At 51.9% G+C, this 21,504-nt stretch overlaps 2 protein-coding genes across 2 annotated transcripts in view; one reads left to right on the forward strand and one right to left on the reverse strand.

The window, feature by feature from the left end:
* The window catches only part of LOC147369682 (uncharacterized), a 148,255-nt gene that overhangs the window by 69,060 nt on the left and 57,691 nt on the right, over positions 1–21,504 (reverse strand). The gene's annotated exons all lie outside the window — the stretch shown is intronic.
* Positions 4,058–21,504, forward strand: part of SYNPO (synaptopodin) — a 56,981-nt gene continuing 39,534 nt past the window's right edge. The window contains exon 1 of the mRNA XM_086412449.1: positions 4,058–4,159. The gene's annotated coding sequence lies outside the window, so the exon portion shown is untranslated. The remainder of the gene's footprint in view (positions 4,160–21,504) is intronic.

Genomic DNA, 21,504 nt, shown 5'->3' on the forward strand with positions numbered 1-21,504 from the left:
CCCCCGTGTATCAGTACCCCGCCTCTGCTTTGCTCAGGAAGTCCACCCCGCCCTCCACATCTGGATGGAATTTACCCCCCAAAGCAACTCAATTACCGGTGATCTGATCAGGACGGATCATGTGTCAGAGGAGGCCCTGGTGAATGCTGCTCTGCCAGAGATGAGGGTTCCTGGGCCTGTGATCTACCCCTCAAACAGCCCAAGGGCCCTTCCTGGGGCCCTGAAGACACTGGGCCAGGTGGGCAGTGTTCTGCTGAGCAGGAGACTCAGAAAGGGCTGCCACCCCCTTCTCTGTCCTAGGCCCCCTATTCAGTTAAGACCAAATCAGTGCATAAAAGCTTAAAGGGGAAGGAAGGCGCTGTGTGAATTTTACATTGTTGATTCAGCCAAGTGTCCACTCAGTGGTGTTTGTGAGGGTAGCAAACCTCATGCCTTCTCTTTACACTCTGATCCCTAACAGGGCACCCTGGAAGGTAAAGGATACCTGCAGCTCACATGCAGAGCTGCAACAGCAAGGCCTGGGAACCCAGTCCTGGGTCTTGGCATAGCCTGTTTGGGAGAACCCCTGTATAGCGCAAGGGACTCAATGCTCTGTGGTGACCTAAATGGGAAGAAAATCTAAAAAAAGAGGGGATATGTATGTACGTATAGCTGATTCACTTTGCTGTGCAACAGAAAGTAACACAATATTGTAAAGCAACGATATTCAAAAATTAAAAAAAAAAAAAAAAAAAGCAGGGATTTCCCTGGTGGTCCAGCGTCCAGTCCTTAAGAATCCACTTTCTGATGCAAGGGAAGCAGGTTCACTCCCTAGCAGGGGAACTAAGATCCCACATACCATGGGCTGCAATTAGAGAAAGGTTGCATACCATAATGAAGAATCCTTGTTGCAACGAGGACCCAGCACAGCCCAAATAAAATAAATAATAAAACTTCTGGCTCGAGCAACCAGAAAAAAACAGAAAAGACAATCCCTGCTGTCTTCCTGTGGCTTCTGCTAAATGGGTGAATGAGGGGCAGTGAACATGGAGGTTTCCTATTTCTTCAGGTCTGCCTTCAAAACCCCTTATTCTGAGCTTATTGCTCAAGAAATGTTTTCCTGGACATGAGGGCTCCCAGCCACTCAGTATCCACGTAGGAAGGAGGGTCACTGAGCCCTCCTGCACTCCAGGCACTAGTGCTCTGTGCCCATCAGTATAGTGACCTCCCGGGAGCAGGGAGCACCAGGTTGAACAGGCCTGGGTTGAAAGTCCAGTGGATCAAGACCCTCGTGCTCAGCAGCCTGAGGATCACATGTGAGTGCCCACTGCCTTCCAGGTGACACGGCCCCACCACCCTCCGTGTGGGCTGGGCAGCCCTCGCCAGGCCGGAGAAGCAGGGTACATATGCACAGACATGCCACCTCCTTCCATCAGAAAATCAACAGCATCAGCCCAGCCAGTTGACTCACACTGGTTAAGAGCAAAGCACCGAGCTCAGTGCTGCTGCGGGGAGGCTGAAGTGTCTGAGGCCAAATCTCACTCCTCTGGAGGCCCACACTGTCAGTGGGATGGAAAACACCGACCCAAAAGGCAGTGAGGAGCCCAGGCCGGCGCCAGCAGGCCCTGCATGAGTACGACTATGCCCCGTGCAGGCAGAGGGCTTCAGGCCAACAGGTTAGCCTCCCTACCTTCCTCTTGCCATTGGTGTCAGGAGCGAGCAGATAATGCATCTGAAACACTAGCGAGTACCGTTCCCACAGAGTAAGTCCCCCATGAAATACCATCTTACTGTCCATCTTATGAAATAATGAGCATCGAGGCAACCACCTCTCACTTGCCTGGAAACCTTCCTACCTAAAAGAACCCAGCCAAGAACTTGTTGGAAGCTCCCCTTCTAAAAACACCTCTGAGCCGTCACCAATAAAGAGTAGCGAGCTTGTGCCCTGAAGCTCGTGGACCTTCACATCAGTAAACTGATGGCAGAAGCAGGAGTGATGAGCAGGTGATGGGGGTGCTGATCACTTGGAGAAGGGAAAGCTTTCTGGAGGCCCAAGGACGCCAAGCCGATGTGGGTAGAGGGTCTGGGTTGGGAAGGAGAGGGGAGGCTCAGGTTCGGACCAGGTTCCTAGAGGTCATGATTGCCTCTCTAACTCATTGACTGCTGTGGGGTCACTGTGGGGGTGACAAGATGAAGGGGCTTCTTTAGGAAGCTGATTCTGGGGGCTGATGTAGGTTCCAGCAAGGGGTACCTACTGGTAAGGACGCCAGTCGGGGCATGTTGGAACCTAGACAGGACTGAATGCCAGGATCCATCCATGATGTAAAATTCCAGACAGGGAAATCACCATGTACATGGTAAATCCCCCCTCACATCCTTTATATCACATGATCTTCATGATTCATCTTCCCTGAAACCAGGGAAGAAACCGTGTCCTTAGCAATGGGACCTCACACAGCTGTTAATGTCAGGGCGAGGCCAGGAACCTGGGGCTCCAGCTCCTGCATCATTGCTCCTCTTTTATGGAAGTTTTGGGGGTGCTCTGCCTGCCTGCTCTTATTACCTATAGAGATATTTAATAATAACACAGTGATGGACAGTCTTGGGCCCAGGGCACGGCAAGTGATGAGTGAGCCCTTAGAGGGTAACAAGCATTGATTCTGGAGTCAGGAAATCCTGGTTGGAGGCCCAGCCCCATTACCTACCACCAGTGTGGCCTGGGGAAGCATCTGAACCTCACTGAGTCTCACTTTCTCCCAACTGGGGAGAAGATGTCTGTAAAGGAGGCTCTTTCTCTTCCACAAGCCCTGGGAGGGTATGGGCTTGTCCCCTGTGCCCGGCATGGGGCTTGGGGCAGGGTAGAAACGCAGTCAATACCATCCTAATAAATTGTTCACATTTACCAGGGGAATTTTTTTCCTGTGTCAAGCATTACATTAATTACTCAACTAAATGGATGGTTAGATAGTTGGTAAGAAGAGTTTGGACTCTAAGAAGAATGGTGGGGGTTAGCGGGTGAATGCACATCAGTAGGGAAAGCGCAGACCAGGAGGAAAGGGCCCTGTCTGGAGGGAGCTGGGGAAGAGCTTGCCAGCAAAACATGCCAGCAAGCACAGAGTTCGAAGACGCAGGTTCAATTTCTCACTCTGTCATCATCTTGCTGTGTGACCTTGGTCAGGAACTGACCCTCTCTGGGCCTCTGTTTTTTTTTTCAAAGGGGACAGATGGAAGGCACAAGGGAGCTGGGAGCCAAGCTATCAGGGAGGGAGGCTCCCTCACCTGAGGTCTCCAGGCCTGTTGGGATCTGCCAGCCTGAAGGGGATTTCCTGGGGCCGGCCCAGTTTCCAGCCCAACTGACGTCTCCCCTGGATGGGTGCCCAGAACAGCTCTCTAGTGGAAAAGGCAGGCGGGCATTCTCCCAGCCCATACTTCAGCCCTCCCTCTGGGGTCTCCCCACCCCCAGCCTGACTTGGGGAAGTGGGGGATCCCTCCTGATGAAACAAGAAGGCACTGCCCCTTGGCTCAAGCTCCTGATTTGCTGTGTGACCTCAGGCAAGTCCCTGCCCCTTTCTGGGGGCCATGAGGAGGGCAAAGATTTCCAAGCTCTGTGGGGACGCTGACACTCTGGGATCCTGCTGGGGGCTGGGGGTGCTGGGAAAGAGACTTGAGATGGGAGCTGGACCCCAGGGCCTTGCTCTTCTTGCTGCAGAGTAGACGGTGGAAGGAGGGCAGTGGGAGGCCCCCAGGTGTCTGTGAGAGGGGGCAAGGCGAGCCTGGGGTTTGGGAAACATATTTACTTTTAAGTGTCCGGTGTCACCGGGGGTTTTTTCTTTGGGTTTTGAAATGCTCCAGAAGTCAGCACTCTTGTGCGTGTTTGCCGAGCAGAATATGGGCTGTATTTATTCATCCTTTAGCCCGAGCCCTTAAAAATATAGACGGCTAATGTCTTCAGTATGTATGAAATATCCCATATGCTCGGAAACAAAAGGGGCTCTGTTATTAAAGTTTCATTTCCACACGCCCCCTCCCCTCCCTCCCGCCCGCCCCCCTGACACCCTGCCCTCCTCCCATCCTGCTCAGCCTGCTCGAGACAGAGCAGGAGTGAGGAGGCAGGCGGGCAGCCGTGGCTGGAGCCTGGGCACAGCAGTCCCCATGAGAGAGGGTACGGATTCGGCTCCAGGTGAGGTGGAGACCGTGGAGGACGAGAGCAGGGTCTTCCTGGGGAGAGGGGCCTCTGGGGCTGCTGGGATGGCCAGTGGAGGGATGGGGGCCAAGGTGGCCCCTCTTGTGGGCGCCCTTGGGGCCAGGGCCTGGCAGGGCCCTGATGTCTGGGACGGAAATGCCCGCTCTGCTGCTAACTGAAACCACATGTGTCTCCCAGGCAGCGGGACAGAGAAGCCGCCAGGCCTGGGGCTGGGGACTGGGGGGAGGAGAGATGCAGGCTGGCCCCCACTGTGTGCCCAGGGATGGCTGGGGGTAGGGAGGTTCGGGGTCATTTGCATGTGTACAAGAATGTGCGCGATGCATGAGTTGTGTGTGTGTTCACATTGCATGGGCGGGTGGGCAGTGTGTGTGTGTGTGTGTGTGTATAAGCATATCTGCAGGTTGGTGGGGTGTCTGCTCGCAGGACCAAATGAGTCTCCCCGTGGCCTCCTGTGGCCTGAATCCTGGGCAGACTCCTACCTAACACTCAGCACCTGGGACCCTGCTGGCTGCCCCCTAGGAGGGTCCTCCGGGGATGAGGAGACAGCCGGGCTGAGCTGGTGGTGGTCCTTCTCTGCTGTACTCTGTAGCCACCATCCTCCTTCCTTTTGCCTCCAGCCCAGTTCAGTCCCCTCACGCCTGTACCACTTCTGCCCATTTCCCAGGGAGAAAGGCTGAGGCATAGAGCAAGGGGCTGACAACAGGCTCTTCTCCCTCGTCCACCTTCATCTTTTTCAGAGTGCTTGCCTCCAGGAACGTGGCACCTTCACTGTAGCCCTGGGAAGTGAGGAAACCAAGCCCAAGATAGGGGAGAGCTTGCTCATGGCACCAGGAGGACAGAATGGGGCTGCCCCAACCTGCAGGGGTCAGGGGATGACTGGGACAAGGGCTCCTTGGAGAACGGCTACACCTAGATTCTGCGGCAAATAGGGGCAACCCCCTGCCGGGGGCCCTGTGACCTGAGTCTTCTCTTCCAAAAGAGCAAGCCTTGGTGGGAGCTGGGCTCTGGGTTCTGGGGGTGACCCTGCCACTCCCCTGCTCTGGATGTTAGATGGGCTTCCTCCTAACTCTGGGCTTCAGTTCCCCATCCTCCCAACAGCAAGTGTAGACCAAAGTAGTATTTCCCAGAGTGTGGTGTGCACAGCATTGGCCGCTTGGAGATGGTGCCATGGGGACTGCCAGTTTTCATTTTAACAAAGGTTGTGTGTTATTTATACCCCCCCCCCGCACATTAGGGGAAAATATATAAAATCCAAACCAGGGAGTGGATTTAAAGAAAAATATAAACCACCCAAATGAGTGAAGACAGGATTGCTAGGAGATCCCTGGGGTCCTGTCCATTTTGGCAACAGACTCTCTTTATGTTTCTACCATTTTTAATGTTCACGAGAGTGTGGATTCTGGTTATCCAGGATCTAAAATGTGATCTGCCAAGTAGATCATTTTTTGGCCTCCACAAATTAGCAGCCCTGAAATTCCGTGATTGGAGTAAAAAGTTCAGTTGTCACCTTGCGGGGAGGGTTGGGAGGAGAGAGAGAGCGTGTGTGTGTGTGTGTGTGTGTGTGTGTGTGTGTGTGTCGTGTAGTGTTGTGTTATGTTGTGTAGGAAGGGACTGCAAATGGAATTGGCAGATCTGGAAAAAAGATCAGCCCATCTGAGGTTGAGGCTGCGTGCCCAAGGTCAGAGGCAGGGAGTTGGGGAAAGAGATTGTTCCCTGACTGACATTTTCAAGTGCTTTGTCTGGCCTCAGCCTTGCACTGAATCATCAGGATGGGTGGGTAGGCGAGGGGCCGCCCTAGCTTCAGCCTTTCCTGCCATTCAGCCCCAGCTCCCCAGCCATTTGGCTGCATTTTATGTGCCAACCCAGGGCTGGCCCAGGAGAGGTGCCCTGGGAGGGTGTGGGGGTGTGGGCAGCCCCTCCCATGGCAGGGCACCGTCACCTCTCCAGGCTGGGCTGGTTGGAGCTGGTATCACTGAGGATGTACTCCCTCATCTCCACCCTCAGCCCCTGGAAGACTCCCTGTTGCTGCTATTGTTACTCATGATGATGCCTCCTTTTCCATGGATTTTCACTGGTGATTTGTCTCATCACCAGCCCTCCAGGCTAGCGCACATCGCCCTGATGCAGGAAGTTCACCTCCCCAGACTGCCTGTCTTGTGTCATCCTGCAGTGGGAGGAGGGCATTCAGAGGGCTCACGGATATGGATGGCATCCTTGTGGGGATGAATGCATGGCCCCTTCTTGGGGAGGCAGCAGGTGCGGAGGAAGGAGCCCAGGGCAAGCGCCCTGACCATCTGGGGCCTTAGTGTGCCTACTGACCTCAAGAGGCTGAAGTAATTTTCTAGTTCTGCCCTGGGATGGACCAACATCCATCTACCTCTAGAGGGTTCTTGTTCCTCTGCATGCACGCCTGCATGCGTGTGTGCTCAGTCACTTCAGTAATGTCTGACTCTTTGCAACCCCATGGACTATAGCCCACCAGGCTCCTCTGTCCATGGGATTTTTCTAGGCAAGAATCCTAGAGTGGGTTACCATGCCCTCTTTCAGAGGATCTTCCCAACCCAGGGATTGAAGCCACATCTCCTGTGTTTCCTGCAATGCAGGTGGATTCTTTACTGCTGAGCCACTGAAGAAGCCCTCTTGTTCCTCTACAAAAGTGCTTTCCCAGGGAAAGTGGGGGACAAATCATGCGAGTTTGGGGAGGAGCTCCCTGAGCAAGGATGGACCACATGTAGTCATCCACACTCCTTGGGCCCAGGTTCCCTTGGGGGCTGGACTAGCTATCTCAAACCCTGGGGAAGCAGCTGGCCGAGGTCATGGCCAAAGTTCCTGCTTGTGGACCTTATCACATTCTAAGTGACTTTCAGTGGCCTTGAGAATGACCAGCAGCTACGCCCAAGACCAAGGGCAAACGGAAACCTGGACAGTTTTATGGGCATCGTTACAGAGAGATCAGCCCGGCCCGGGAGTGGGAGGTGGCCCTGATTAGCAGGGAGGACATGGGCTTAAAGAGCAACTTCTTCCTAAGGAAACATTCTCATCTGGAAAATGAAACTGTTTATATGACCACCTTGTGCTTAAACATATTCCCATGGTGGACTCAGCCATGGATTCGGATGGAAGGAGAGAATTGTAGTTAAACTTGTTGTAGCTTATCTACCCACAGGGATGCCCGAGAGCCCTGCTTCCTTAGATTTCATCTTGTTTTTCCTGGGTTTGCTGCACACAGGGTATGAAGCAGTGACAAAGCAGTCAAACCCAGATCTACTGATAATATTGACAGAAGGCAAAAGAAAGCTCAAGTTTGTTCTTGGGTGAGGAAAAAAAGAAAGGGATCAGGTGACCCTGAGCTCTTCTACCACAGCAGAAGTCCAGGCCCCTGCATCTCTCTCAGCTCGACTTTCCTGATCTGTAACATGGACTGTCACAAGGAGTCGGGGGTGATGGCACAGAAGGCCTGGCACACACTGTACCCAGCACTCAATAAATAGCATCTCCAAGGTATCAGGTCTGACCTAGGGAGGAAATGGCACTGCCACTCCACGGAGGGCAGGGGACACAGGGCGCGAGCAGCGAGACGAGGGAAGAGCACGGGCTCCCCCAGGCCTGGCTCCCTGGCTCTGAACCTTCCGGCACCTTCCTTCACGCTCTGTAAAGCTGGGCCACGGATAACACCTACCAACCTTGTGGGACAGCCATGGCGATTAAACAGGCCAACCTAGAACTCCCAGTGAGTAGCAGGTGCCCAGAGAACACTGCTCTAGCAGAGAAGGAACCTGGAGGCCTGAGGCCAGGTCCCTCAAAATCTTCACTTCAAATTGTCCCACTCATGCCCGGTCAGGGCCAAGGCGCAGGGAGTAGGAAGGCCAGGTGGCCAGAGGCTCCACAGCCCGGGGAAGGCATCCCCCTAGACGGTTTCAGAACCTGCCACGCACACCACCTTCTGGAGCTCTGGCCCGTCCCCGGGCGGAGGGTGGGCAGCAACAGGGCTCCTGTCCCTGCCAGCAGGGCTGTGGGGCAGGCTTCCCACCTGAAGGGTCTCGAGAGAAAGGAGGAAACGGAAAAGTGAGGCTTCGAGAAGGAAAGGGGCCTGTGTGGGGTCCAAGTGGGGCCAAGGCAGGAACCGGAGGGGTAGAGGCGAGAGGGTGGGAACCCTGCAGGGAGAGGGAGCTGGGGAGGCCCCGTGCCGACCCTGCCAGGGCCTCCTTCCAGCTCTGCTGCCTGGAAGCGGGAACCGGTTGAAGGAGAACCGGAAAGGAGAGAAAGAAAGCAAACAGACTCAGAGAAAAGCCTGGAGCTCCGAGCGCTGGGGTTGTTTGGTCTGGCGGAGCCACCTCCCGGGCCACTCCCAGCCGTTCTGCAGACAGACTCCAACAACCCCCGCCACACGGGGTGTGTGCACACTCACGCACACACACACACATACACAGATACGGATATCCAGGCATATAGACACGCACACACACAGACATATTTGTGTGTGCAGACACACACACACACTCACACACATGCATACATACAGACACAGACACATACATATTCACAAACACACACAAGGCACATAGACACATGCACAGATACAGGGCATAGAAGGTCTGAGGGTGAGGGTGGGTGCTGGGGACGGAGGGTTTCCATAGCATCTTCCAGCTTAACCACCTCGCTCCTCTCACCCCACAACATGCACAGCTCAGCCCTTCGCTGCAATTACAGTAACACCTCCCATGCACTTACCCTGAGCTCTAAGCTCCTTACTTGGATAAACTTGTTTAAGCCTCACAGCCACTCCACAAGGCGGGCACTGTAATTAGCCCTGGGGTGCAGATGGGAAAGTGGTCTCGGAGCAGCAGGGCCCGGAACATGGTGCCCCTCACTGATTCTGAGGGCACTAAAGCCCTGGCTCTGTGCCAGACCCTGAGACCAGCACGCTCAACCCCATGGTCCACACCACGTGACTGGCAATGTGCTGCTGCCCTTTTCTCAGGCCCTGGGAAGAGAGGGCACAGAAGAGTGGAGGCTCGGGGCTGGATGTGTGTGTGCTGAGCAAGGCTTAGCGGGAGGAAAGGCAGGGGGTCGGGGCAACACAGACTCTCACATCACACTCAGTGCCCTCAGGCCTCTTCTTCCAGCATCCCTGCCACAGCTCCGTGCAGTCACCTGCCTGACCCCTGACACTCAGTCTGCCTCCTAGACCTTACCATCCCGCATCTCTCACCCTCACATGGTTCAGCCAGCCAGCCACTGCCTCAACAAGTGTGTCCTGAGCTCCCTTAATGATAGCTCTGGATGCCTGTTGACAAAACATGTTTCCCTTCCATTATTTTATTTCATTTTTCGTGTGTGTGTGTGTGTGTGTGTGTGTGTGTGTGTTGGGGGGCTTATTATTTTCTTTCACCTTGGCTCCACCACTCACTGAGAATCCTTTCAGTCGAGAATCAAACTAAGATATATATACATATATCAGAGTCCTCTACTGGGCTCAAAATGCCAACTGCACAGGTCCAGGGTGTGGGAAATGTGGCAGAAAAATAGCAACAGCTTAGTGACGTCTTTGTGAACCGTATGGATAATATAATCCAGCAGAGATACAACTGTTGAAGGGGGGAAGTTAATCTGATGTTATTCGGTTGCTCTGATGTTTATGTCTGGCTCTGCGATCCTATGAACAATAGCCTGCCAGGCTCCTCTGTCCTCCAGTATCTCTTGGAGTTTGCTCAGATTCATGTCTATAGAGTCAGTGATGCTCTCTAACCATCTCATTCTCTACCGTTCCTTTCTCCTGTTAGGCTGCATTAATAAAGATAGAATGCCCAGAATGAAGGAGGTAATGGTCTTGCCATAATCTGTGCTGGTTTGATTTTCCTGGTTTATTGTGGTCATGTTAGTTCTGAGAATCTGACAGATAGGCTGACAGTAGAGGAGGGTCAACAGGCTGGAAGGGGTAAGAAATTCTTTCCTGTATGAAACAGTTGAAGGGACTGAAGTTTAGCCTGAGGGAGAGAATAGAAAATACTCAGAGGATGGGGTTAAGCTCAGTAGGATAGAGTGTGGGGAGATTTCACCTCTCTAGAAAAGGGACACTAAAGATGGAATGAATGAGCTGCCCCTCTGGAAAGTGAGGCCTCTGACACTGAAGATGTACAGGCCAAAGTGGGAGGCCTGAGTGAAAGAGGCCAAGATCAGTGTCTCCTGACTCCAGCTCTTTCAACAGGTTGTGCTGAAGGGAAGGGGTCCCCAGGAGTCCTGAGCACACCCGCTCCCCTGGTCTCTCCAGGGCCTCAACTCCTGCCCCCGCCCCATGGCCCCCCAGGATGAGGACAGAGTCTCCAACAGGGTAATCCACAGGGAGGGAGGAACCCCTGGGCAGCACCCTTTATGGAGGGGTGGGTGAATGGAGGCAACGGAGGAGAAAGGGTTTGCCTGAAGTCAGTGGCTTGGACAAGATGGCAGATCATAACCCCAGCTTGAACCCAGACCTCCAGCCCTGGTTCCTGCCTCCCCAGCCTGTGAGGTCATTGGTGGACCAACAGTCTGGTTCTCCCCAGGGAAGGCTCCCAAGCAGAACCAGTCCACTCTTTTCCTCCGTCCACAGGGCCTCAGATTTGAGGTCTGCTCAACATGCATTTATTGAGCACCCCCTGGGTGCAGGCATTACACTGGCACCTAGGGGTGCGATAGCAGCTGCGCTAGAGTAGGGGGTGAACTTCCTCCCTCTGTCCTCTACAGATCACTTCTCATTTTTGAAAATACTTGGTTTATTTATTCATCTGATGGCTTACTGTCTGTCTTCCCTGAGCCACCCTGCCCTGCTCTCGACCTATCCAAGCCCCCACTGTACTCCCAGATCCAACAGCAGTCCAGGCTCATAGGGTGTGTTTAAAAACTGCTTGCCAGGGGTTTCCTGCTTAGGACTCTGCAATTCTACTTCAGGGGGAGCGGGTTCAATCCCTGGTCAAAGAACTAGGATTCCCTATGCCTTGTGGTGCGGCCAAAAATTAAAAAACAAAAAACCCTGCTTGCTGAATAAATGAATGGAGAGTAAAACTCACATGATGCCAGCCCTTGTGGAGCCAGAGTAACAACCAACACTTCCCAAGCCTGTCCATGTGCCAGGCACAGGGCAAAGTGCTTCTCTTGCATCATCTCATTTCATCCTCACAACAGTGCCTAGAAGGTCGTGCTATCATTCACCCTATTTTACAGATGGGGAAACTGAGGCTCAGAGAGATTGAGGCCCTTGTGACCCTTGTCACCTGCCACCTTGTATTATAGCTGTTCACGCCCCTGTCTCATGCCCTTCTGCCCACGCTAGACTCCTGAGTGGCAGGAACCACATCTGCTCTCCCTCTGATATCCCCAGTGTCCTGCACAGGGCTGGCTTTTCATGGCACTTAAAAGCATTTATTACATTCAATTGGGTTGAGTGAAGATTTGTGAAAGGAAAGGAAGACATGTTGAGTAAGAGAGGGTGAACAGAGAGCATTAAGCAAGGGGCATGAGTGTGTTCAGTCGCCTCCAACTCTTTGCAACTCTGTAGCCCGCCAGGCTCCTCTGTCCATGAGGATGCAGGCAAGGATACTGGAGTGGGTTGCCATTTCCTCCTCTAGGGAAGCAAGGGGCAGAGAGCAGCATAATGCAGTGTCATGCTGGGAATCATCTTCAAAGATCTTTTCACCAGTGTCTCTCCTACCCACATTCAGCTTGGGGACTCCCTCAAGAGCAGCCTGCCAAGGAGTTTCCAGGCTCTGCTTATTTACCACCAGTGACAGGGAGCTCAGCACCTATGAGGTAAGAGATGACCCAAGGGTATCACTCAGCCCAGGGTCAGGTAGTCCCCCGATAGCTCATTTTTACTGAGTACTTTCTCTGTGCCAGGCATATTAAATCCACAAGAGGCAGGTACTATTATTATCCTAGTTTGACAGATAAGGAAACCGAGGCATGGGGAGTTGTATAACTTGCCAAGTTCTCACAGTTGGTAAGTGGTAGAACACAGAACACAATTCAAAGCCCAGGAGTGTGGCCCTAGAGAGCCTGCCCTCCCAACCTGATACCAGTGTTGTCCATTGAAATAAATGCAAGCACATAAGTAACATTTTCTAAAAGCCACACTAAAAAAAAAAAAAGGTGGGAAAAAAGGAACCTGAGAAATTTATCTTAATAATACACCCACTTGAATCCAAAATAGTATCATTTTAGCATGTAATTAATCTAAAAAAGTCATTCATGAGACACTTTACATTCTTCATTGGGTTCTAAGTCTTGCAAATTTGGTGAATATTAGAGTACAGCTTAATCTGAACTCATCACATTTCCAAAGCTAAGCAGCCCTTGTGACTAGTGGCCACCGTACTGGACCTCACAACCGAATACTAGACTGCCTTTCAAGGTGCTTGCTGTGCTATATCCTAGAGCATAGGAAGCAGCCAATAAATGTCAGGCACTATGATGATTATTTTTATCATTGCTTGTTGTTGGTGATGGTCCAGGGGGAAGCTGGGCTGAGGCCCCAAGCCCTTGGCATAAGCACTGCTGTTTCTATTCTTAATGTGAGTCCTTCCAGCCAGCAGCTTGATGTCTCCCAGGCTAAGCCAAGCTGTGTGAGCCCTTGGCCTGTAGGTTGAGAAGAACCAGCCTCATTCTCTCTAGGATGGGAGGGAAGAACCAGGCTGAGGTCTCCATCTCCCCAGCTGAGAACCACATGAAGTGAGGCCTCCTTGGGGTTTGTAAGCCTGTGGTCCATCTGCCGTGGTATGTGGGGTAGCCAGGCTCACATCTGGAAGGGAGCGTGCAAAGGCCCCTCCTTCTGGGTCCTTGGAAGGACCACACCTTCTGTAGCACCTCCTGTATGTCTTAGGCAGACTAGGCCTTTACACAGAACAATCAAACAAATCCCCACCATTTTTAAAGTTGTTTTTCCATGAGACCCCATGAGTTAAATGGAATAAGGATAAGGGGTCAGCATGGTCCCCATTCCTCTGAGGTCCCTGGATAGTTGCTGAGCACTGGCAGAGTGGTTCTCAAACCTAAATTTCAAAACCTACCAAGCCTCAAAGGTTGTCATCAAATTGGCCTAGGCTGTGGCCAGGGCTCTGGGATACGTAAAAGATCCTATCTGCCTGATCTATCAGGCAGACAAGTTTGGAAACTGTTGTGCTAACCCTTTGGGGCACCAGCTCATCTAATTCTCACAGTAGCTAGGGTGCAGGTGTGGTTATAGTTCCCACTTTACAGATGGAAAGAAGCTCACAGAGGTAAAATAACCAGCCCAAGTTCAGACAGCCAGCAAACAGGCTGTCTAGGGTTTACTAGCAATGGTCTTAGCCAGTGGTGTGCAGTTAAATGTTTAACAAAATCACTGGACAATGACTGCAGCCATGAAACTAAAAGACACTTGCCTCCTTGAAAGAAAAGTTATGACAAACCTAGACAGTGTATTAAAAAGCAGAGACATTACTTTGCTTACAAAGGTCTGTATAGTCAAAACTATGATTTTTCCAGTAGTCATATATAGATGTGAGAGTTGGACCATAAAGAAGGCTGAGCACTGAAGAGCTGATGCTTTTGAACTATGGTGTTGGAAGAGACTCTTGAGAGTCTCTTGGACAGCAAGGAGATCAATCCAGTCAATCCTAAAGGAAATTAACCCTGAATACTCATTGGAAGGACTGATGCTGAAGCTCCAATACTTTGGCCACCTGAAGAGCCGACTCGCTGGAAAAGACCCTGATGCTGGGAAAGATGGAGGGCAGCAGGAGAAGGGCCAACAGAGGATGAGATGGTTGGATGGCATCACTGACTCAATGGGCATGAGTTTGATCAAACTCAGGGAGACAGTGAAGGACAAGGAAGCCGGGCGTGCTGTGGTCCATGGTGTCACAAAGAGTGGGACACAACTTAGAGACTGAACAACAACTACTCCAGAGGGAAAAAAGCCCTGATTCTTAGCATTTGCCTATATCCATGGTGTAATGACTCCCACCACAGCTCACTTCGAGCTACCAAAGCGATGTCACTGAGCACAGAGTTGGGAAGTGCTTCACACAACTGACTTTTGTGTCAGTAATGGGATCCAGCACATGGCTGGGCCCAGGCGCATGGTGAAACGGAAGTCCTGTTGAGTGGGAGGCAGATATGGTAGCAATTTGCTGAATTTTTAGTCATGGAACACTTCCTCAAATGAAACATTTGAAAGCCCCAATATTTCCAACACATAAAAAGCATATGTTATCAAAAGTAGAGGTTTATTTTATGAACTTAAATGATAATATCTTGCTTTTGTTAAACTAGGTGAGCCCCAGGGCAAGGTGAGGACTTGTGATCCTGGGCAGAGTAGAAGATGTAAAGAGCAGCCTCTTCTCAGAATCAGGAGCCTTGTGGGCCAGGCCCACTGCTGACCTCACTGTCCGTGTGGCCATGGGCACATCCTTGCCCCTCTGGGCCTCCATCTTCTTGTGTGTCCCGGAGGAGACTGGACTGCTCACAGGACCCCTGGGGTGTGGCCTTCCAGGCTGGCATTGGCTCTGTCGCACCCCCTGCCCAACTCCAGCCAGCCTTGTCCTGTATTTATAGCCATGACTTCAGTCTCTCCAGTTCCACTGAAGCTAGTTCCCAGGCCACATATTTATAAACCCAGCAGGGCAGAAATAGACGTGACGCACAGAGAACTTGGCTGACTTGGTGAGCAGGCTGGATTTGGTGTGTCCGATGGAATGGACTCAAGCCCCCAGTATCCCGGGTACCAGGACGCACGGGAAATTCAGAGCTGGAAGGGCGCTTGGAGACGCCAAGCCAAGCCCTGTGTGTGTATGGCTGGGGGTCACCAAAGCCAAGGATTGAAGGGCTGTGTCCAGGGGTGCAGAGGGCATGGCAGAACCAGGCCCATTATGAAGAGATTTTGGCTTTGTGCAAAATGGCTCTCCTCAAACCCTGGGGGACCTTCCCCCATCAATGAGCATGCCAGGTAACTTTCAGGTACCAGCTTGGTTTTTTTCCTGCTCTGGGACCATGAAAAGAGATTATCCTCTCTCAGCCTCTGTTTCCCCATCTGTTAAATGGGAATAGTAGTAGGTACCTATTTTATAAAGTTGTTATGGGAAATAAACAAAATCATACTTGATATCATATACCTGGATGGTGCCCAGCACACAGTGTTCAGTTAAATATGGCCCTTGTTCTAATTATATCCTCAGTCACCTCTTAACAAACTTAACAATTATAACAACAGCAACTGCCTCTTCACAAGCATCTACACACATTAACTTATTTAATCCTCACCACAGCCATAGGATATCATTATTATTATCCTCAAAATCATGGGATAACATGTGTTTCACATACAGGAGACCCTCTATCCACTTAATGAACTTGGGAAAGAATTTTCTCAAAGAAATAAAGCTAATATGTGAAATTGCATTTTTATATACTGAACCATAAAAATACTCAATCCTAAATGGTAGACAGGTTCTTAGCAGGACATGAAGGTTCTAAAGTGGTGAATGATCGAATAATCAGAATGTTAGCATAAGACATATCTCAGGGGCTTGCAGGATTTGTGTTCCTGAGTTTTCCATCTAATACGGATTGTATGTATTTTTAATTGCATATGAGAATTCAACATAATAGGGAACTTGAGGGACTTCCCTGGCAGTCCAGTTCAAAGCATAGTAAACTTGAAATACATATGCATATAAATAGAAGACAGCTCTACACGTGTGTGTGTGTGTGTATACATATGTATGATAGCACTACATATATATGTTTTCGCCACACTGCCACGGTATGTGGGATCTTAGTTTCCCAACTAGGGATCGAAGCCATGCACTCTGCGATGGTACCACAGAGTCTTGACCACTGGGCCGCCAGGGAAGTTCCAAGATAGCATCATATTAATGCCCCTGTTTTTTCTGTCCTAATGATACACACACTCTCCAGTTCCCTTTTCTGCTTAATTATTTTTCCATCACACTTATCACCCTCTGACATATTTATTTATTTTTCGTCAATCTCAACTAACACGTGAGCTTCACGTGGGCAGGGTGCTTTTCTCTCTCTCTCTCTCTCTCACCGTGTACTGCCAGGACTTAAAATAGTGGATGGTGCAGAGCAGGCGTTCAGTAAATATGTGTCAAAAGAATGAATGAGTAAGCGACACTGTGCGTCTCCATCTTACAAGAGGGCGACTGGAATTCAGTTCCAGTTCAGAGTGGCCCAGCTATCATGGGGCTTCACTGGGGCCTGGCTGACACTCCTCTCTCCTGAGACTAGCCAGTGCATCCGGTTCAGGAGTTCTTCCCAGCCCCTCACAGCCACCCCTTGTCAAGGGACGGTTTCCTAATGCTTCTGGAGCTCTCCCACAGGATGCTCATCCAACACCAGCTCCTCATGTCCCAGGAGTAGGATGGGAACCCAGGGAGGAGGGAAATGGGGAGGAAGGAAGAGCAGTCGGAGCAGGCTGGGCAGCCAGAGTGGTGAGAGCTGCAGGTCAGACAGGAAGACAGGAGGCCCTGATTGGTCAGTCTGTCCCACAGGTCTGGAGGGACAGGTCAGTAACATTGGGTCACATTTCCATATCTTTGGGGACTGACTCTGCCCACTGGAAAATGCCTGGAGAGGGCACATCCAGTGAGGATTTGGGGACACCTACAACCTTGCATACTACCATCCCCACCAACCACTCTGCCTTTTTCTGTTGGGAAAACTGAGGCTTATTGAAAGGAAGTTATCCTTCCAGAACACAGAGCAAGATAACTTCAATCGGTGGGCTTCCTCAACCTCACCAGTTCTGGAGGTTGGAGGGGTTTGAGATTCTCCCTTTGGAGTCAATGGGGAAGAGACCCCACTCCAACCATGGCTCCCACCCTCTCCTGGAGACAGAAGCACTAAGGCAGGAACATACTCTCAGCTCAGACACCTGCGGACCACAACAGCTCTCCTCCTAGTGGCAGAGAGAACTCAGCTGTGGACAGTCCAGACAGTAACCCCCACCTCAGCCCCGATGTGAGGTGCTGCCAGATGGGTGGGGCAGGTAGGTGCACCCTGAGCCATCTGGATCAGTACTGGATTACCCCTTTCCCCAAGGTGACTCCATTTTCATCCCTAGGCTGTACAGTTAGTACCTCAGTCACACTCATTATTACACTTGATAAATATTTATTGAGTGATTCCTGTGTACCAGGCTATGTACCAGGCATTAGAGATAGTCTTTCCCTTCTCCCCCTCCCATCCTTCCATCCTTCCTTCTCATTCATCCATTTGTTTGGTAATTACTTTAACCATTAAGGCAGCACATTCTATGGATATGAGTGATATTTGGAGCTAGACTATCAGGATATGACCCCTGACTCAGTCACTCACTAGCTGCGTGAGCTTGGCCAGTCACGTAAGTTCAATTTCCTTATCTGCAAAATGGGGATAATAATAGCATCTTCCTTACAGGGCTGTGATGAGGGTAACATGAGTTAACGCACACTAAGTGTCTGGAATAGCACCTGACGTAGTAAACACTTCATAAACTGCAGCTATCATCCTTGTCATTGTTATTATGTGCCTGGCCCTGTGCCAGGTGCGGAGGAAGTTCTTCCAAAATGCTGCTCTCACAGGGATGCCTGCACGCCAGCTCTAGTTCCAGCCTCCAGCTTCTGCTCTGGCCTTGCTGCCTCCAGTTCCACCCCCAGAACAGGGCCTTGCACTGGCTCCCCCAGCCCGACAGGGCTACCCTCTCCATCACCTCTCAAGACAGCAGGAAAGAGTCCAGGCAGCTGAAGTCTGTCACAGTTTGACCATGTTCTGTCACCTCCCTTGGCCCTGCCACACATGCCTTAGCCTCTACCTATTCAGGCCCTTGTGGTTCTCCAGGTTCATCCTCAAATGGTCCTGCTTTCTGGCCTTCACTGGGTCTTGATGGACGGAGTACTCTCGACTCATCAGAATGCCAAGCACTTCCTGCCAAAGTCCGTCAAATTCAATTGAAACATCATCCTTCATCCCCAGGAAGCCCTCCTTCCTTCCCCTCAGCCAAGAATCATGAGACCTGCCTTTGAATCTGCATTTCCCTTTGTTTGCAACTTTTCTTTATCCCATGATCAATGGGGAGCCACAGAAGGTTCCTGAGTGGGTGAGCAGCACACTCAGAGATGTACTTTAGAAGAATGGACCAGATCCTACAGAGGATAGATGGAGACAGGGAGAGTTTGCAGATGGGAAGGCCAGGGATGGTCTTTCAGAGGAATAAGAGTTTAATCTTCCTAGACTCCTTCTCCCCTTTCTGCCTACTCTAGTCTCTTCCTTACACAACCAGATCCTGTGATTTCCCCAGCATTGACTTAGTAAGTCAGAGGAAAAGTCAAAAGTAGAACCCCAGGCCTGAGCCTGCAATGCATCCACTTAAGCCCTGACCCTCTGGATCCCCTCACTCCGTTTACTTCCTCTGCAGCTGCAAAAGCAGGCTGGGGGCCATGCAGATGATGGAGAGTCAGGGGAGGCCAGACTGGGCTTTCCATTTACCCAGCCTGTGAGCCAAGCATCCCTAGAGCCCCACAGGTGAGCAGCACACAGCCCTGGTCCCCCATCCACTGCCGAGTGAAGAAGGAGCCTGTATTTCCCTCAACAACCCTGGGAAATCTGGCTGTGTTTTCATCTGTTTTACAGAAGGGGAAACCAAAGCTCACAAAGAGTCGGGCAGCCAATGAATGGAGGAGACAGAATTCAAACCCAGATCTGATTCCAAGGCCAGTGCCCTTCCCCCATGACACAAGGAACAGCAGAAGGGACTATGAGGCTCCGAGGGCATGTTCCTTGAGCCCATTCATGGCAGAAGCCAGCCACAGGAGGAGCCCAGGGAGATCCTAGCAGCAGACCCTCTACAGCCTTGGACAGAGGCTGTAGAGATCTGATGCTCAGCTCGGCTTCCTGTCCTGGGGGCCCTGCTTGCCCTCATGGGAGGTCAGGGGAAGGAGGACGGGACCACTAGGGAGGCAGCAGGGGTTATGTGAGGGGCCAGAAGCAGGTGACTTGACACCTGGGCTCTAGCACCAGGCCTGCATCTAGACTTTCTCTACAACCTGGGTGGTCCCTTTCCTGTTCTGGGCTCAGAGCCCCCTCTCCGAGGTAAGCACTGTGGGTATGCTGGACTGTCAGCTCTGTGCTAAGGCTGGATGGCCTAGAACCTCGGCCTGCGTCCAGAGCAGGGCTGTGGCTTTTAGCGAAGCTGATATTAGAGGACCTCCTCTCTTGTCTGCTGAGACTGGAGCGGGCTGTCTCCTGCCCGTGGTGGAGCCCATACCAACAGTGTGCTATGTCTGAGCGCAGCCTCAGGGGCCCTGTGGGGTGTTGCAAACTAGTCTGAATATGTGAGTAAGAGGACAGGGGCCCAGCAGCTCTGCCACTCACTGCCCTGTGACTCTGGATGCTGAAGGTACCTCTACGTGCCTCAGTTTCCCCCTCTGTAGACAGCACTCACGCAGCTGACTCAAGGGAGTGTCAGGTCAAAGCCCTGGCCGAGCACCAGCAGATGCTCAGTAAGTGGTGGCTGCCATTATTGTTCTGGGTCCCAACACCCTGCCCCGGCCCCAGGCTCCCGAGTAGGGTGGGTATTCCAGGGCTTGGGCCCACACGGGACCTGCCCAGACCCCCCAGCTGGGTTGGGAGTCTTCCCTCCTTGGGAGGGAGACTTGAATTGGAGTGCTCCTGCCAACTCCTCCCCCCCAGCTTGGCAGTGTGAAGACAACGCCGGCCAAAAATATTTGTGTGGGTGGCGGAAAGTTAACTTTTCCGCCTCTCTTTTCTTTCCTGGAAACCGTGGCCACCGTCAAATAGAGCAAAACAGAAGCAGGCGTAGAGTGAGGCGAGGCCCCGTGGGGCGTCAGAGGGAGCCCTGCCCCCCTACACCCACTCCCGCCTCCTGCCATCTGGCTCTCTGGTGGGGCGGTGGCAGTGCTGGTGGGGAGAGCCAAAGACTTAGAATCATGGCATCCCATGATGCCGGCGTTGGATGGACTCTCCAGCATCATCTGGCTTAAGCCCACCATGGTGCCTTTGCAAAATGACTCCAGAGGGCAGAAAGCACCTGCCCAAGGTCTCAGAATTCTCCTGGCCCTGCATGAGATTCTAGATTCTTTGAAACTGTAGTGGCATAAATCTGGCAGCAGCTGGTGAGTGAGAAGGAATTTGGAGACGAATGAGACTCTGGAGCCTCTATTCTCTGGGTCCACCAGGGCCAAGGTGCCAGATCCAGGTTCAGAGATCAGCCTTACCAGTTGCTAGGTGTGTGACTTAGGCTGGAAGTCACTTGGCCTCTCTGATCCTCAATTTCCTCACCTCTGAAATGGGATAATAAAAACAGTACCTCCCTCACAGGGTTGTTCTGAGGATCTCTTTCAATAACCTAAGAGAATAACCCAGTGTGGAATAGGTGTTTAATATCCTGAGTGCCCATTCTCCTCCGAGCAGAAGGTTGGCTTCTCTGTACTGATTTCCCTGCCACTGAGGCTGCTGTAACAGGTGTCTCTTATCTTTCTGACTGAGGTGCCTGTTGGCCTCTCCCTGGTTGGCACTGATATGCTGCAGCACCTGGGAACATACTTATCTTTCCTCTGGTCTACCACACTCTGCCAGCACAGCTCCAGCCAGAAGCCAAGGCCTTGACATAGCCTGCTGAGGTGGGGGATGCCTGGCCCTGCCTGTGGACAAAGGCTTGGCCTCCAGGCACTGCAGCAGCAGAGGTCAGCCCAGGCTCTGAGGTTGCCGATGTCCACAGTCTTTCACGATTCTCAGGATTCTCACCATCCATGGGCGTGCAAGGATTTTCCCCTCCCTGTTTTGCAGTAGGATAAGAGAGTTATAGAGAGTTCAGGTTCTCCCAAGTTCACACAGCTAAGCAGTGGTGGAATACGAGATCTGGTAACCAATATCTATAAACGTCAAGGTTTCCTCCCAATGCAACTGGTCATCGACCCTGTTGTAAGCTCTACCTGCCTGTCCTGGGCCATCCGGCCCATCCCTGCCCGGGGCCTCCACAAGTGATTTTCAAATTCTTGTCTCCAAACTGGAACTATCGCCTGCTCTTCAGGCCTCTGTGTGGAGCTGACCGTGTGCATCTCCCCCGGAAATCCCAAACTGAATTCATCTCCCTGCTCCCCTGAACACCTGCTCCTTCCATTTATCCCTGATCTCTATTAATGAAATCACGCTGTCACCAGAGTGACGAACTGGGCTGCATCCTAGCCTCCTCCCTCTTCCTCCACACCCACTCTCCATCTGCCTCCCAGCCCAGCCAATTCTTCCGCCCAAGTTTCTCTCCCATATCTCCTCCTTGCATCCCTATA

The sequence above is a fragment of the Bos grunniens genome, chromosome 7 (assembly GCF_055505025.1).
Source record: "Bos grunniens cultivar Pamir isolate PY7600 chromosome 7, Bosgru_T2T1.0, whole genome shotgun sequence".
Taxonomy (NCBI): Eukaryota; Metazoa; Chordata; class Mammalia; order Artiodactyla; family Bovidae; genus Bos; species Bos grunniens.